The sequence below is a fragment of the Gossypium arboreum genome, chromosome 6 (assembly GCF_025698485.1).
Source record: "Gossypium arboreum isolate Shixiya-1 chromosome 6, ASM2569848v2, whole genome shotgun sequence".
Lineage (NCBI taxonomy): Eukaryota > Viridiplantae > Streptophyta > Magnoliopsida > Malvales > Malvaceae > Gossypium > Gossypium arboreum.
In genome coordinates, this window is record NC_069075.1 from 52163967 (window position 1) to 52181019 (window position 17053).

Below are 17053 nucleotides of genomic sequence, written 5' to 3' on the forward strand. Positions count from 1 at the left end.
GCTCATAATGGCAACATGTTTATCCATCTTGGTAGTAATAAGATGTATAGTGACTTGAAAAAGTTGTATTGGTGGCCGGGAATGAAATGGGATATTTCTAAATTTGTATCAAAATGCTTGATATGTCAACAAGTAAAGGCCGAACATTAAGTACCTTCGGGATTATTGCAGCCGGTTACAATACCAGAGTGGAAATCGGAAAGAGTTACCATGGACTTTGTAATGGGATTACCTTCATCACTGAAAAAGAAATATGCTGTCTAGGTACTTATCGATCATTTGATAAAGTCGACACACTTTATCCCGGTACGTATGGATTTTTCATTAGATAGATTGGCTGAATTATATGTCTCTGAGATTGTAAGGCTACATGGAGTGCCAATCTCCATTATCTCAAATAGAAACCCTCGGTTTACATCTCGATTTTGGAGTAAGTTCCATAAAGCTCTGTGCACTCATTTACACTTTAGTATTGCATTTCATCTTTAAAAAGATGGACAATCTGAACATGTGGTAGTGTTGTGTACTTGAATTTGGAGGTAACTGAGAAAAATACTTACCTTTGACTGAATTTGCTTACAATAATAGTTATCAATCCAGTATTAAAATGGCATCATATGAAACTCTATATGGTCACAAATGTAGAACTCCATTATATTAGACAGAGTTAAGTGAGAAAATGATACATGGAGTTGACTTAATCCAGGAGACCGAAGAAAAGGTGAAGATAATTAAACACAGTTTGAAAGCGGCCTCAGATTGGCAAAAGTCCTACACTGATTTGAAACCAAAAGAAATAGAATTTCAAGTTGGTGAAAAAGTATTCTTGAATTTGTCGCCTTGGAAGAAAGTTCTCCCATTTAGACACAAAGGAAAACAGAGTCCACGATTCATCGGGTCATATGAGATCATTGAAAGAATCGGGCTTGTTGCATATCAGTTAGCAATACCACAGGATCTTGATAAAATTCATAATGTGTTTCATGTGTCCATGTTAAGACGATATTGATCGAATCCTTCAAACGTTATTACTCCAACAGAAGTTGAGATTCAACCTAATATGACTTACAATGAGGAACCAATTAAAATACTAGCATATGATACGAAAGAGCAAATAAATAAAAATGTGGCATTGGTAAAAGTTCTTTGGCAGTGGCATGGATTAGAGGAAGCCACCTGGGAGCCGGAGGATACTATGAGGAAGCAATACGCTAATCTCTTTTCTGGTAAGAATTTTAAAGGATGAAAATTTCTAATGGGGGAGAGCTGTAACAGTCCAATTTCAATGAGGTCGGAACAGTGGTTTCGGGAGCACAAATTCGATTTAAAAATAAAAATAATTCCATTTTATTTTATGGTTGGCATCATGATAAGAAGGTCATATGAAAATTTTGATATGAAAAATTTATCGATTTTGTGGTTAATTAGGTAAAGGACTAAATGGCATAAAAGAAAAAGTTGGATTCTAGTAGCTATAGGTATCAAATAGCTATAGAATTCAAAACTTAAGGTCCTTATATGGAAATTAGACCATTGAAGAGTAGTTAGTAGATATTTTAATGACGCATCCATAGAAAAATTAGAAAAGGCAAGGGACTAAATTGGAAATCACTAAAATTAAATATGGAAACTAAATAAAAAGAAATATTCATCTAATTTCATATCATCTTTCCCAAAATTTCTATGGAAACCCTAGGAGAGAGGAAGACAATTTACCAAGCTTGAAAAGGTATGAAATCGAGTCCCGTTTTTAATTATTTTTATATTTTTGAAACTGGGATAGTTTTTTTTTATTAAAAAATACCTGAAAGTCAACATCAATTTACTGCATCACTTAAAATAATATCATGGATTTCCAAAGTTAGACCCACAAATGAAAAGCAAGAAAACAATTCGCCAGAATCTTGGAGAAAAAACGCTACCAAGCAACACTTAAAATCGGGATAGGCTAATCTCTCAATTTAGGGATTAATTTGAAAAGTTATCAAGGTATGAAATTTGGTTCATGGATGAATATGTTGAAAATTAGAAATTTATGGTAGAAAATGAAAAATTATTCATAGATAAACAACTTTTACAAAGTAAATTTTGATGAAAACTTGATTTAAGGACTAAAATGAAAAATGGTAAAAACCCATGGAAAATTCTGAAATTTGTGAAAAATGTACGCTGTAAATGTTTTTTATACATTTTGGCTAGGCTTGGAAAGAAGGTTAAATTTCATGAATTTTATTTTCCGAGCCTAGGGATGAAATCAAAATTTTTGAAAAGGATAGGGGCAAAATGGTAATTTTGCCTAGGATGCAATAGAATGCGCATATATATGAAATGTGATAGATTAATAGTTAAATTTATCCATATAGATCCAAAAAGACCAACTACAGAATGAGATCGAGGAAAGGAAAAGGTTTCGGATTAGTTGAAATTAAACAATGAACCATTTTCAAGGTAAGTTCTTGTAACTTAAACATGTATGTTATTATGCTTGAATTGAATTGTGTGATTGAGTTGATTTGTGTGAGATGATATATACCTAATGAAATAGTCTTAAGTTGTGTAATACAGACAAATTATCATGTTTCTGTCGAATTTTGAATTTCGATGGGTTAAAGTAATAGTCCATATGTTGCAAATAGAATTTAGCCCGAATAGTTAGGATTTAGCCTGGACTGATAATCCTACTGTAAAATGTACGGCTCAAGAGTGTGCCTTTTTATTATGTACCGTAACGGGTACTTTTGTAAATATGTATATTACTCGAACATCCATTGAGATTTCAATAGTTTGACAGAAAAGACTCTTGAAGAGTGGAAAGGTGAAATTAATGGAAGTTTGTAATGTGATGAGCTCACCTATATTTACTTGATATTTATATGAGATTATGTGACTAACTTGCTTGAATAAGTGTATGTGTTTAGGTAACTTACCCAAAATTGATGGAATATGTATTTATCTGTGCTTATGTTAATAAATAAGATTGGTACGTTTATTTCTCGTTATACGGACTTACTAACAATAAAATGCTTACTCCGTTATTTTTCCCTATTTATAGTGCTCAAAGCTTACGAAGGTTGGAAGTCGGTCGAAGCAGTCATCACACTATCCACTATCTCATTTTGGTATAAATAGAAATATCATTTTGGTATAATGGCATGTATAAGCTTAGTTGGCCAATGACAGCTTGTATTGTTTGTTTTGTAACCTAGCCATTGGAGTGGCTAATGATTGTCTAAGTTTGGCTATTTTAAAGTGATGTTTTGACATAAGTGCTTATTATGTGCTGGTTTGATGAAATTATGTTAGCATATAAGTTTATGACATGAGTGAGTTTAGATATATTGATGCATGAGATAATACTATATGATTGATGTAAAATTTCTTGTGAATATGATGTTGGATTGGTGGATATATGTTTGTGAGTTTTAGTGAAGGAAAATGGTAAGCTTTGGGTGACAAATGAGGCTAGGAAGTGGCCTTATTTTGTCCACATGGGCATGTGTCTTCGCCGTATGTGACACACGGCTTTTCCTATGGGCATGTGATTCGGCCGTGTGTCCCCTACCTCTTAAAAATGAGAAACAGAATGCTTACAATTGGGCACACGGGCAGAGACATGGGTGTGTTTCTTAGTCGTGTGGTTGACACGGCTGTGGACACGGGTGTGTTACACGGTCATGTGTCTTAGCCGTGTTGTGACAGCCCTAAAGTGACCCTAGTCGAAAAGCGGTTTCGGGACCGCTAAACCGAGTCACCAAATTATTTGAATATGATATTTATTGTCTAAAATATGTGAATATGAATGTGTGAAAGTTTTAAGCTTCGATTTAGTAAATTGCATGTGAATTTAGTCAATAGGACTTATGTGTGACACTTTTGAAATGTGGTAGGTCAAAACATAAGGATCTATTATTGCATGTAATAAAAAGTGTAACACCCCAAACCCGAGACCATCGCCGGTGTCGGACGCGAGGGGTTAACGAGCCAAGTCCTCTTAGAGCACCGACCCATTTGGCATTTCCAGACAGGCTGGAAAACTGCATCACTGTTGCCTTAAAAATCATATCTCGAGTTTCAAAACTCGGAAACTGATTCCGTAAATTTTCCCTGAATTTAGACTCATATATCCTTCCATGGATTTATTTCTAGAATTTTTGGTTGGGCCAATTGGTACAGTTTATTAGTTAAAGTCACCCATGTTACAGGGATTGACTGCTCTGACCTTCGCGCGTTACAACTTGAATATCTCTCTGTACAGGGCTTTAATACTGGTGACGTTTATTTCTAATGAAACTAGACTCAAAATGGAATCTGCACATATAAGGCATGACTCCTAATTCTTTCTGGATAGTTTATAGTAAATTTTTAAAGTCGCGACAGGGGACCCAGAAACCGTTCGGGCCCTGTCTCACAATAACTTTAATATCTCATAACAAGTAACTCCTATGACCTTTTCGTTACTTCCATATGAAAGTAGACTCATCAAGGTTCATTCACATAACTTATTCACTATTTAATACCATTCCTACAATTTTTGGTGATTTTTCAAAACCACACCACTGCTGCTGCCAGCATCTGTTTTCAAGGTAACCTTTACCTATTTCATGATTTCCACGATTCAATTGCCCTCTTTGCATACATAGCACAAAGTGTGATCATGATTAACCATTCCAATGGCTAATCTTCTCAAAACAATTCCATACCCCAAAATGATCAACATACAACGATTATAGTATCATACCAAAACGATATATAGCCATTTTCGCATGGCTATCCAAGTTTACACAAACCGAAAGGTACATGACCTTCAACAATAGGGTAGTCCTATACATGCCATTTCGAGTTCAACCAAAATTATACCAAAATGGAGGCTTTGATAGTGTAGATGACTTCGACTTTAATGATCCCGAATCTGATCGCTAACGAGCAAAATCTATAAAACAGAGAGCCAAAGCAACGGAGTAAGCATTTTTATGCTTAGTCAGTCTCAAGCAATAAAATCAGCTTTAACTAAAGCATTACATTCACATAGCCAAATGAATCATTTCATTAATACACATTCACATAATCATACTTACTTCACACTTCATCATTATATACTTTCACAAGATAACAACCAATTCAATAGCTGAAAACTCGTTAGTCGATTGAACGAATGTTACTCAAACATATCGACTTTTCCAATGCACATATAAACATACCTTATCCTTTGGGCTTTTCGAGCGTACTAATTAAATTTATTACAGCAACCAACGCCACCTCCAGCCCAAGCTTCTTCGAATACAACCGGATATAACCACATGCACGAATGCCTTGGGTCTTAGCCCGGATAGAACGACTTGCACAAATGCCTTGGGTATTAGCCCGATTTAACAACTTGCACGAATGCCTTCGGGTCTTAGCCCAGATGTAGTCACTAGCACAATTGCCTTCGGGTCTTAACCCGGATATAATTACTAGCACAAATGTCTTTGGGACTTAGCCCGGATATCATTCAATTTCTCATGCACACACATACATCAATAATCATTACACATCCATGTTTCATTTTCGTTACTAAGGCTCAAACACAAACATATCACTAGCATAATCGCCTTCGGGACTTAGCCCGGGTATCATTCAAATACTCATACACACATAAATCAATAATCATTACACATCCATATTTCATTTCACATAATTCGAGTAGGGTCATTTCTTGAGGACTTACCTCGGATGTTGTCGAACGGCTTCAACGGCTATTCGATCACTTTTTCCTTCCCTTTATCGGATTTAGCTCCCTTTTTCTCTTGAGCTTAACGAATACAAGTAGAAGTATTCAATATTTCTATCAATAATGTTTACTAGTAAATCACATTCAGCAAGCTTCACATTTAGCATCTCATATCATCTCACTTTATTATAATTTATCATTCAACCTTTGAACCAAAACGTCATTATATGGCCACATATACATACATCCATATATTTAAGCTCAAGAGTTTTAACATAACATCAAGTGCTCAAATTACTCATGTGGCCGATTACACATGGTCATAAATACACAAAATCAAAAATAATTTCAAGGTTTTTCACACTATACATGTACTAGGCGAATGTACATGCAAATTTCACAACATTCTTCAACAAATTTCTTCTTTAAACAAACATATTTATCACTTTCTTCATAATCAAAATATCATGTGCAAACATATATACACATATAGGTGCATGGCCGAATCTCAAGGTGTTCATAACCCTCTAAAACACAAATTTTTACCAATCAAGTAACAAGCATAAATCATGCTCATGCATGCATCATGGCCGAATACATCACAATCATACCCCATTGAATTTTGGTCATGGTTAAACAAAGAACTCAATGTCTTACTCAAGATTGCTACAAAGAAATTTCAAGAGTAGTCAATCCATCATTGCATGCATCATTAGCAAGCTTCACATTTAGCATGCAATGGCTTTAACACAATATCAACCTTGGCCAAATACCATTCTTCATGGCATAGCAAGGATTTGAACCATGGCTAACATGCACATCAAGTTAGCAACCAAAACAAACATGAATCTCATGACACAACCTCATACATACCTTAATCTTGATGCAAGTTTAGCCAAATCTCCTTCTAGATCTCTTCTAAACAAAGAAAATGAAGCAAAAATCTCTTCTTCCTCTAGGGAATTTCGGCCAAAGGAAGGAGGGGAAAAGATGAACAATTTTTTTTTGTTTTTCTTTCTTAGTCTTTGCTCAAAGAAAGGATGAATGACAACTTTTTTTTTCTTTCTTTCTCTCTAGCTACGGCACCATGGGGGGGGCATCCATGCTCATTTTTTTCTTTTTTCTTTTTTTAATTCTTTCTACATAATGCACTAACTAAACATGTTGGAAACATGTCCCCTTGCCCATACTCTAGACATGGCCGGCCACTCATCCAAAATAAATGGAGTATTTGACATGCAACTCCATTTATTTTGCTTCATTCCTTTATTAACCTCTTAAAATAGCTACATATTTTTAAATCCTTTCACATGAGTCCTTTTTCTTTCAATTCACAATCAAATTAACTAAATCAAAGAATTCAAAATTCACACATGCATTTTCCCATATTCTAGACAATAAATATTACGTTCGAGCATGTCGATGACTCGGTTTAGCGGTCCCGAAACCACTTCCCGGCTAGGGTCAATTTTGGGCTGTCACAAAAAGGGTGGACTTGCATGTCAATTTCCCCCCTAATTAGTAGTGGCCGGCCATGACAAATAGGGTGGACAAAGTGTGATGGGCAAAACATGTCATAAACATGTTATGTTGGTGTTTCATGGGAGGAATGATAAAATAAGGAGCATGGTAATAAAATAATGGAAGGAAAATGATGAAAACAAAGAAAAAAAAGTGTCCATCCTTTTACATTTTTGGCCGAAAGTTCTAAGGAGGAAGGAAGAAGGAAGGTGCTCTCTTGCTTCATGTTCGGCTTGGAAGAGGATTAGGAAGAGGTTCGCCATACTTGTATCTAGGTTAAGGTATGTTGATGTTGTTCCATGAGATTCATGCATGCTTTTAGTTGTTAGCTTGAGTTCTACCTAGCCCATGGTTCAAATCTTTGCTATGTCATGGAGATGATATTCGCTAAGGTGGATTGGTGTTGATGTCATTTGCATGCTAAAAGTGAAGCTTTGTAAGGATACATGTGAGGGTGGATTGATGACTTTTGAATTTTCTTTTTAGCATTTTTGAGTTAGACATTAAGTTCTTTGTTTAACCATGACCAAAATTGAAATGGTATGGTGTTTTGATGCATTCGCCATGGTAGGAAATAGAAGAGAAATATGGTTGTTGTTCACGTTATTTGGATGAGAAATGGTAGTAAGGTGAAGTGCAATTGTTAGTGTTTGATTTACTAGTGTATATAGTTGTACTAGCCGAGTTTTGAAATTGAAAAGGGCTTGAGCACCATGTGTGGTATTGAGATTGTTTGAGTAAATTCATAGTCATTTATATGATGAATTGGTTGTAGATATACATGCTTGAATAAGATGCACGCATGAATGAATAGATGGGTTGGTGTTGCATGTGTTCGGTTATAGGTAAGCATGATAATGAATCTATCTTGACTTGGATAATCGGCTCAAGGAGAAATTGCTAAAGTGCTTAGTAATTGATATTAGGTTAATGATGTGTGTTTTCGGTCATAAAGGTGCACATGAGGAAAAGTTAGATTAATTGTATTAAATTACTCAATGTGATTAAAATGCGATGACCGTTTTGTATTTGAGCTAAAAGTGGCCATATGACCTATCAAACTCCTTGTCATATTTGGCCATAAGCTAGCATAATGAGACTTTAATAAGTTAAATTTGTTTGAATTAGCTCAAGAGCTTAGAGGACCAAAGTTGGATAAGGGAAAGGAAAAAGTGATCGAATAGCCGCCGAAATCGTTCGACAACATCCGAGGTAAGTTTTCGAGTAATGAAACTTAGATTACGATTCGATTAGATTATGTTATAAGCAAATCAAAATCATGCCCTTTGTATGTAGCTTTTGAGCTGAAAATGTTAATGCTTAATACGTGACTTGTGTTTGAACTCTAATTATGAAAATGAGATATAAATGTGTCATGATTTATTGATATGTGCGTGAATATTCGGATGATGACCGGCTAAGTCCCAAGGCATTTGCGCTAGTGACTAGTTCCGGCTAAGTCCCAAGGCATTTGTGCTAGTTACTATATACAGGTTAAGTCCCAAAGGCATTTGTGCGAGTTACTATATCCGGCTAAGTCCCAAGGCATTTGTGCGAGTTACTACATCCGGCTATGTCCCAAGGCATTCGAGCGAGTAGCTATATCCGGTTAAATCTCAAGGTACCGCCTTGGGAATGAGCGATCTTGCTGTAATAATTTCAATTAATACGCTCGTAAAATCCCAGCGATGAGGTATGTTTCGTATATGCATTGAATTGGTTGATTCCTTACAAATAGTATTCACTCAGTCGATAAATGAGCTACCGGCCTTTGGCTAAATTGATCCTTTGTGTATGAAAATAAGGGTCGGTAATGTGAAGTAAGTATGATATTGAGAATTTGTACATATGAAATTATCCGTTTAGCCATACGAATGTTATACTTTAGTTGTGTCTAATTTCATGGCTCAAAACTTACTAAGCATTAAATGCTTACTCCGTTTCTTTGATTTTCTGTTTTATAGATTTTGTTTCGTCAGCTATCTGACTCTAGATTGTTGAAGTCAAAGTCATCCACACTATCAAAGCCCCCTTTTGGTACTCTTTTGGTTGAACTTTGAAATGGCATGTATAGGACTACCCTTTTTGATGTTGGTCATGTACCTTTCGGTATTGTACAAATTTGGATAGCCATGCGAAAATGGCTTATATATATATTTGAGCATAATGTTATAATCATTTTGTATGTATATGGTTATTGAGAGGTGTGGATATGCTTGGCAATGATTGGCCATTGGAATGGTTAATCACGATCATACTTTGTGCTATATATGCTAAAGGGTTAGTTGAATCATGGAAACTATGTAATAGGTAAAGTCTACCTTAAAGGCAGATGCTGATAGCAGCAGTGGTGTGAATTTGAAAAATCACTAAAAATATTAGGAATGGAATTAAATAGTGAATAAATTATTTAATCGAACCTTGATGAATCTACTTCCATATGGAAGAAACAAAACGGTCGTATGAGTCGTATTTTAAGAGATATTTAAGTTTTCGTGGGACAGGGCCAGAGCGATTTCTGGATCCCCTGATCTGACTTTGGAAATTCATTATAAATTAAACAGAGATAATTAGAATTCATGCCATATATGTATAGATTCCTTCTTGAGTCTAGTTTCATTAGAAACAAACTACATAAGTATTGAAGCCCTGTATAAGGAGTTATCTAAGTCGCAATGCAGGAAGGTCAGTGTAGTTGAACCCTGTAATAGGGGAGACTTTAACTAATAAACTCTACTAATTGGCTCAACCAAAAATTCTAGAAAACAATTTCTGGATGGATATATGAGTCTAGTTTCAGGAAACAATTACAAAACTGATTTTCGAGTTTTGGAACTCAAGATATGATTTTTAAGGTGACAGTGACGCAGTTAGCCAGCTGTCTAGAAATTTTTAAAATGGACTGTGAACATACATGAAATGTGTCTGTTAGCACCTCGTAGTCGCTTCCGACAACGGTCTCAGATACGGGGTGTTACACATGTGGTTGACACGGCCTTGGACACGAGCGTGTTACATGGCCGTGTGAATACTACACCTAAATTTTGAAATAAAAATTCACCAGACGGCCTTGCACATGGGCGTGGGACTTATCTGTGTGACTTCAATTTCTTCATGCCGTAAAAGTCAGGGAGTTACACGGGTTAGGGATACGGGCGTGTGTAGTACACGGCCTGACCACACTGACGTGTCCCTAGACCACACAGACCTCTGAGCCCTACACCTAGGAAAATTTTTTAAATTTCGTGAAAAATTCCTTGTGTTTCCTATTTAGTCCCGATTTGATTCCCAAACTCGCTTTGGACCTCGAGGGTCCATATAAGGGAAGATACATATGATATCAGTAAATGAATAGCAATTTAAGTAAATTTATTGAAAAATGTTCTGAATGTTATGGTAAAACTCCAAAACCCTATTTTAAAGATGGATACAGGTTAGGGGTGTTACAACACATGCCCGTGTCCCTAACTCGTGTAACTCTCTGACTTTTAAGGCATAAAGAAATTGAAGCCACACGGCCTAGCACACGCCCGTGTGCTAGGCCGTGTGGCAAATTTTAGTTTCAAAATTTAGGTGTAGTTTTCACACGGCCGTGTAGCACGCCTGTGTCCAAGGCCATGTCAACCACACGACCGAGACACACGCCCGTGTCTCTGCCCGTTTTGCCCAAAATTTGAGCATTCTGTTTCTCATTTTTAAGATGTAGGGGACACACGGCCTAACTACACGCCCATGTACTCAGCTGTATGTCACACACGGCCTAGACACATGCCCGTGTGTCTATCTGCGTGGACAAAATAAAGTCATTTCCTATCTTTAGTTGTAACCCAAATTTTCCATTTTCTTGCACCAAAAAGTATCAAGTACAATCTAACCATTCCAAGCATTCAAATTAAGTAATTTTGATCATTCAGCAAGGCATATCATTGCATGCATACATATTTACCATCTTACCTTGGTTCAATCCATGTGTTAAACATATTTTGATCAACTACTTAACATATAGGTAGCTACCATAGTTTAACATTACAAGTATGTCAAACAACTCATTGCTAGCCATTCCAATGGCTAGATTACAAGCATCATTTATATTTACATGCCAATATCGCCAACATAACCTATACAAGCCATTATAGCCATAATTGCTTTACCATATTGTAGTGACATGGGCTGATGGATAGTGTGAGTGATCTCCATCGGCTTCCAATCCAACGAGCTTCTGATTTACTCTAAAATAGGGAAATAAAACTAAGTAAGCATAAAATGCTTAGTAACTTCGTATAACATGGTACTTAACTTACCATTCATTCCGTTTTGAGATAACTATGTAAGGCACATTCATTCAATTTGACCTCAAGCCCTACATATCTCCTCATTGCCCTACATATCTCCTCATTGCCCTTGTTAGTCATATATTCCATAATAACATCAAAAACTTGTATGGGCTCAATAACAATCAAGTTCCCATGCACATATGCTTTCCAAAATATGTATAATTCACATTACTATATCTCAAGTATATTTTTATATAACACATCTCGAGTTCAGATTATTTCATATCAAAACTTTACACATCTTACTCGAAATATCAATGTCACACGAGTAGTTGTACACTCAAAGTGTACAAGTCTATAACCAAGGATGAACATATTATCAAAAGAATCCCATGTACAAATATCATTATCTCATGTTTTCATATGTCAATTATCATGTAGCATCATTTTCATGGATTTCAGAGAACTACGTGAAATAACTCATTTCTTATTCATGTCCTTTCATGTCAAGATTTTTACCCGTTGAATTTGTTCGGAACATTGATGGATACACATGCAGTACGCCCAAGGTGTACAAATCAAAATCTGTCAATTCATGTCCAGTGATACCTATAAGGTACTATTTTAGAGAGTACACTCTCGAGCAACACATATATACAACAAGATTACTAGTCTAGGTTAAATCCTTTTTATGACATATGCTCTAAGGAGCTTAATCTGGATTACCCATCCTGGCTAAATCCAATCCATAACATATGCTCAAGAGGAATTATATCAGGATTACCTGTCTGGGCTTGATCCTTTCTATCATGAGATTAATAGGATTACTCGTCTGAGCTAAATCCCATCCGCAATAAATGCAGGACCTTATTCATTTTGAGAAATTACATATCCATTGAATTTTCCATTTGTTCAAACGAAATTTAGCATCTTCCAAGCATTATCAAGCATGTGGTCAATCTCATATATTTATGCATTTATGCAATCCAAATGCTCACATTCAACTCAAGCATAAAATTTAACATTTTTATCATCTATCATTTGTCGGGCATTATGATTGATCGGGCACTTTCATTTATCAGGCTTTAACGACTATGTGATCATTTCACATATTTATGGCATTTATACAATTCACAAATACAACATTTAATTCAAGCATAAAAACATATACAATTTAGTTACGCGAACTTATCTCAACAATTGTTCGTGTACGAAAAATCTACTAATCCTACTTTTTCCTCTTTTCCTTGTTCTAGCTCCAAATTTGGTCTATCTGGATCTATACGTTATCAATTTATCATATTTTAAATTCAAGTGGCCTCAATTTTTATCCTAGGTAAAATTACCATTTTGCCCTTAACTTTTCCATAAATTCCCATTTCATCCCTAGGCTCGGAAAATGAAATTTATGCATTTTATTCCCTATTACAAGCCTAACCAAAATTTATATACTACATTTACAACACATACATTTCACAAATTTTAGAATTTTGCATGGTTTTTATCACTTTTTTCATTTTAGTCCCTAAATCAAGTTTCCATCAAAAATTGCTTTGTAAAGGTTGTTTGTTTATCAACAACCTTTCATTTTCTACCATAAATTTCATATTTCCAACATATTCATCCATGAACCTAATTTCATACTTTGATAACTTTTCAAATTAATCCCCCAAATAGATAGATTAGACTATATCGGTTTCAAAAATATCAAAATTACTAAAAACGGGCCTTGGCTACTTACCCAAATAAGCTTGATAAGTCTTCTTCCTCTCTCCTAGGGTTTCCATGGAAATATTTGGGGAAGATGATATGAAATTGTTTTCTTTTTCATTTAATTAAATTGTCATTTAATAACTTTTCATCTTTCCAATTTAGTCCTTAGACTTTTTTTATTTTTCCATGGATAAGTCATACCAAAATATCTACATACTTTCTTTAATGGTCTAATTACCATATAAGGACCTTAACAACATGTTTGGTTGGCTGTAATGCTAAACCATTACAGCTGAATTCAATGGCCCATCCCTATTCCATTGTTTGCTTGGCTGTAATAGGTTATTACAGCCCTATTCCATACAGCCTTATTCAAGGTAAAACTGTCGTTTACCATTCGACACTCTACCCACGGAATACCCATTCAGTGTGTGTGAATTTCAACTTTACCCTTCTCCCTCTTTTTCATTCTCATGTCTGAAGCATCTTCTTTTTTTTCATTCTTCTTCCCAAGTCCTTCCAACCTTCACTCTCTTTTTCATTTTCACGTCTGAAGCATCTTCTTTTTTTCATTCTTCTTCCCATTTTCTTCAAACCTTCTCCCTCTTTTTCATGCTTTTATCCTGACCAACCCTTTGACAAACCCTAAAAGTTTTATTCATCTTCTTCGTCATTTAAAATCTTGTTCCTCATCGACGCCTCTACTTATCGCATCATAAGCCATGGTAAGCAAAACCCTTAGATTATTTAAAATAATATTTTTTCTACATTTTTAGATTTTCTTTTATATATACAAAACTATTCGAGGATACTTTAGACATTCATCTGGATTCATTTTAATTTACATGGGCAATTTCTGTTTGGCTGCCGAGAAAACGAGTGTGAGATCGGAGAGAAGGATGGCGTTAATTTTTTTTTATGTTTGTTTTTGCTTATTATGATCAGTTTAATCAAACAAAACACTTGATTTCGAGATCAATAACTTAAACACTAAAGAAAATTAAAATGGAATGTAAACTAATAAAGTATTAATATATGCTTAGAGCAATGCATTTTTCATTTCACATCTAAGATTATGTGTAAATCTTAATCTTATTTAGTATAGTAACCTGGGCTAAATTACAATTTTATCATTTTTATGAGAGCTAAAATGCAATATTAATATTGTTAGATTTTCCTTGATATATACATGAAACTATTTGATGAAGCTTTAAACTTTCATTTCGATGCATTTGAATTTACTTGGAAAAGTTTTGTTTGGTTGTTGAGAAAACGAGGATGAGATCGAGGAGACAGAAGGTGTTTTTTTATGTCAGTTAGTAAGCTTATTATGATCAGTTTAATCGAACAAAACACTTGATTTTGAGATCAATAGCTTAAAAACTGAAGAAAATTAATATTGTGTGCAAATCATAGTCTTATTTTGTATAGTAACAAGGGCAGCCAGGAAAATTTTTTTGGTTTGAGATTAGGGTATATACTTTTATGAGATTTAAAATGAAATTCTACTATTGTATTATCTTATATATTTGTAGTTTTTAGGACTAAATCAGTATTTAATCATTCTTGGGGGCATACTATAATTTTATAGATTTTAGGGTCTAATGCCTGAATGTTTACTTGCCAATTCATGTATGCGCTTTGTGCTCATGTATTTTCCATATCATAATCAAATTTAATTTAGATTTTGAAACATTCATGTATCCAGTCTAGCTAAATTTATACTATGGTTAGCATTAGCAATGGTATTCTTTTTCCTTTGTTTGAATCTTTATATGAACCTTGGGGATTTACTTCTATTTATGCTTTACATAAAACTCATTATGTTGGTGATTTTGTAGTTGAGGAGAAAGGTTAGGGAGCCAAAGGAAGAGACTGCGACCCTTGGGCCTGCTGTACAAGACGGAGAGCATGTTTTCGGTGTTGCCCACATTTTTGCATCTTTTAATCACACTTTCATTGTAAGTTACATGGTCTTTGAATTCTTTTACTTGGTAACACATATTTCTTCCTATTTCGATATGATTTTTTTAAGATGTGAATTTTAATCGGTTTTATTTTTTTCCTTTGGTATTTTGACAATGATAGCATGTGACTGATTTGTGTGGAAGAGAGACTATGGTTCGTATTACAGATATGATTTCGGGATTGCATTAACATATCATTTAGCTGCCAATTTTTATATTCTAGTGGAAAGGGATTGTTTGAAATGTCTATAAATAATACCAAAAATTGAACGTTGGACTTATGTTACTCTAACTTGGGTGTGAATGTGAATAGAGCATGTGTTTGACACAAGTATATCCATATATAATTGTGTTAGATACAAGCTTGTAGATACTTAAAGATAGCCTGACATTTGTATTGTTGAACATTTGTTCTTTAGATTGAGTTTGAAATTCTTAAATAAATGCAGGTGGTATGAAGGTGAAAGCCTATAGGGATGAATCTTCACCTTATGCTGCTATGCTTGCAACACAAGATGTTTCCTATAGATGCAAGGTCATATACCATTCCATTCATTTTTATCATTTAAGAAAAAACCTGAAATTGACACTTTACATTACATTACATTAACTCGTTACTAGAAGACATACAATAGATGACATTACTGCTAGATTTATATTATTGTTGACGAGTTGCAAATCTTTATACTGAACAGGAACTCTGAATCACGACACTCTACATCAAATTACGTGCTACATAAGGTAATAAAACCAAGACCCCTGGTCTGGGTGATCAGCCAGCTCTCAGGGCTCTTGCTCGCTCCGGGATGAAAATTGGTCTTATCAGTAAGGCCACAACTAATTGAAACTATTTTAAAATGCTGAGGAACAATCTTTGTTTTGCAAATTACTAAGGGATAGAGGTGGGTTCGGTTGGTTTTTTTGGTTAATTGACCTGCTGTTCAGCTTATATGGTTATATATCTATTATATATTATAAATATAAATATATTTTAAATAATTTTAAAATGATATAAAATAATTCTACTTTTTCAGTCAGTTCGATTTTGGGATTAAAAACTAACTGAATTAACTAATTTAATCAAGGTCAAAAGTGACATTTTTTTCCAAATTTTTTGGTTCAAACGGAAAGTTGCTCTCCCTTACAACGTTTTTTTTTTCCAAATTTTTTGGTTGAAACAGAAATTTGCTCTCCCTTACATATTACTGTCGAACCCTTACGATGTTATTCTTTGTGTTATTTCAGAGGATGTTACGCCCATTCCGATTGATAGCACCCGAAGAAAGGGTGGTAGAAGAGGAAGAAGGATATAAACTAGCACATTATGTTCTAGCAAATCTATCCTTTTAAGTGTTCTTTTTGGTGGCATTGGCATTTGGTTATTTGGTAATAACTGTTCTTTATGAGCCTTTTTTCATAGTTTTATATTGGTATATTTTATATTGGAGTTGTAGAACATAATGAACTATGAATCTACCAATCGCATTTTTCATGTTTTTGGTAATGTTTTATATGAATCTCATGTTATAAGTAGGAATGTTTAATGAAAATAGTATGGTGATATTTTTATTAAAAATTTGTGGGTTTTATCATTGTTGTTCATATCATAGGTAGTCCCTAAACAAAAATTGTAACTTGTGATGTTACTTTTACAAGTTAATGCTCAAGTGGAATTTATTTATAAAAAAACCCAAAATGTGTTTGATTCTTGCAAAACCCTTGTTTCCATCATGGATGTTTGAACTTGATCAAATTGGTCCATCATGGATGTTTGGATTTGATCAAATTGGTTGGTTTAATCAGGAATTGGTTTGGTGTCAAGTTGGAAAATACATCAAATTGGTTGCCTTACGTTGGGTATCAAGTTG

At 34.7% G+C, this 17053-nt stretch overlaps 1 pseudogene; it reads left to right on the forward strand.

Moving 5' to 3' along the window:
* The first annotated feature begins 679 nt into the window (after positions 1-679).
* On the forward strand, positions 680-16498 carry LOC108485306 (40S ribosomal protein S14-like; annotated as a pseudogene).
* Positions 16499-17053: the final 555 nt, after the last annotated feature.